The sequence below is a fragment of the Perca flavescens genome, chromosome 20 (genome assembly GCF_004354835.1).
Source record: "Perca flavescens isolate YP-PL-M2 chromosome 20, PFLA_1.0, whole genome shotgun sequence".
Classification (NCBI taxonomy): Eukaryota; Metazoa; Chordata; class Actinopteri; order Perciformes; family Percidae; genus Perca; species Perca flavescens.
The window spans coordinates 2,441,169-2,443,668 of record NC_041350.1 but is presented as its reverse complement, the minus strand read 5'-3'; the positions used below and the strand labels follow the sequence as shown (position 1 = coordinate 2,443,668).

Sequence of the window (2,500 nt, the reverse complement as noted above, 5' to 3'; positions counted from 1 at the left end):
AAGTATGTGTGTGTGTATTAAAGGTGCTGTAGGTAGGATTGTGTATAAAGTATGTGTGTGTATTAAAGGTGCTGTAGGTAGGATTGTGTATAAAGTATGTGTGTGTGTATTAAAGGTGCTGTAGGTAGGATTGTGTATAAAGTATGTGTGTGTGTATTAAAGGTGCTGTAGGTAGGATTGTGTATAAAGTATGTGTGTGTGTATTAAAGGTGCTGTAGGTAGGATTGTGTATAAAGTATGTGTGTGTGTATTAAAGGTGCTGTAGGTAGGATTGTGAAGATCCAGGACTGAGCCAAAACATTTGAACATCCACAACTTCTCAGTCCCTCCCCCCTTTCTGCTAAAGTCCAAAACTTACTACTGAAACATAGGGTCAGTTTCAGCAGATATGACAGAAAGGTAGTTTAACAAGACTTACCTACTGCACCTTTAACAAATTATAAGATTTGAAACACAACATATAGAGGAGCACATTTAAGGTTTTTTAACATTAATATGAGTTCCCCCAGTGGCCAGAAATGGCGATAGGTGTAAACCAAGCCCTGAGTATACTTCAGATACAGTATTAGTGTTAGGTTGCTGTGGCTGCTGCTAGGCAGCTCTCTGTCTCTGCTCTCCCCCTCCCCTCTCTGTCCTTAATTGCAGGAGTGAAGTCTGGTGTGCGGGAGTCAGGGTTCCAGCTGCAGCCCATCTACACCAATCACCTCTGCTACAAATACCTGGTCAATCTTCAACTCCTCGTCGGATCATAGTCTAGACCACATGTTAGTCTCGCTGTTGATACTGCCTGCTAGTTGCTCTTTGTATTTTTTGGCTTGTTCTTATTGTTCTTTTGTGCTACAGTATATCGGAACCTGACTCCTGCCTCCACTTCACTCCTGCCCCACACCAATCCTGCTTGCCATACTGGACCTCTCAACGGACTCGACACCACCACTTGGACCACACGGTATTATTCCTGCTCAGAACCCTGGACCTGTACACCTCTGTGGACCTGGACTTGTTATCCCCTTTTTGTAGAACCTTTAACTTGGAATAAATCTGTTAACCCTTCTCCGGCTCTGAGTTGTGTCTGCAATTGGGTTCTATTCTGTCAAACACATAACAATTAGGGGACCACTAAGGTCTATATAAAAGAGACTTTAGATACAGTATTAGGGAACCACTAAGGTCTATATAAAAGAGACTTCAGATACAGTATTAGGGGACCACTAAGGTCTATATAAAAGAGTCTTCAGATACAGTATTAGGGGACCACTAAAGTCTATATAAAAGAGACTTCAGATACAGTATTAGGGGACCACTAAGGTCTATATAAAAGAGACTTCAGATACAGTATTAGGGGACCACTAAGGTCTATATAAAAGAGACTTCAGATACAGTATTAGAGGACCACTAAGGTCTATATAAAAGAGACTTCAGATACAGTATTAGGGGACCACTAAGGTCTATATAAAAGCATCCAAAGAGCACCATGTCATGGGATCTTTAAATTAAGTACTTATTGTCACTGATCCGAAACAGCATATCAACGTCCGTGTACTACACCTTGGCGACATTGTTATTTTTGTGACATGTAGTGTGGGGATGTTGAGATGATTTTACATGTAGCTTACACTATGCATTACGAGGTGTTTACGTGTGTCACTACCCGATTTGAGTCAAGTGCAGATGTGAGTTGCGCATATGTCACTTTGCGACAATAAGTAGCCTACAAGATGCTAACGAGAGACTTCTGTAATGTCAATACAATAAAAGTGGACCTACATAACGAAGTCGGTTCACTGTTGGCTACAAGTTAGCAATCAAACACAACAAAGGCTGTCACTTGAATGGCCTTTTGAGCTAACGTTAGCAATCAAACAATCATAGATAGCTACAACGTTTTTTTAAATGATTTCCATCTTGTTATTGTTTGTAATGATAAAAGTTTATTATTTTATGGATTTCACAAATTTCAGTATGACACGTTATGCCGTATACCGTTTAAATCTGAGCATGCGCGACTCACATCGGGCAGTGACGACCTGGTTGCCAATCCAAAATAATAAAGGAGTTGTTACATGTAACATGAACATACACCATTTTGGTTACATGTGGAACGAAGTCTGAGTCTTTTTGTCACTGCAAACCTTCAGGTTCCTCCACACTTCTCTTTGCAGTGGCAATGACACATGCCTTTGGTGTGGGAGACCCAGGGGTCTGTTCCCACTGCGATACATCAACCAATGTGTCCCTGAGCAAGACACCTAACCCCTAGCTGCTCCAGAGGCGTGTTACCTCTGATATATATAGCAATTGTAAGTCGCTCTGGATAGAAGCGTCAGCTAAATGACATGTTATGTAATTGCTATATGGTATTAGGCCTGTCGGTATGCGATCTGTGCATGCGCGAACATATTGCACGTCGGATCGTGCAGGCAGCACAGAACGCATACCCACAATGGGCGTGGCTTTCAGCGTATGACTCTGACTCTAGGTGCTTCTTCTGCGTGTTTTT

General features: G+C 41.8%; 1 protein-coding gene across 1 annotated transcript in view; it reads right to left on the bottom strand.

Moving 5' to 3' along the window:
- Positions 1-2,500, bottom strand: part of sptbn5 (spectrin, beta, non-erythrocytic 5) — a 177,732-nt gene that overhangs the window by 121,624 nt on the left and 53,608 nt on the right. The window lies entirely within an intron of this gene.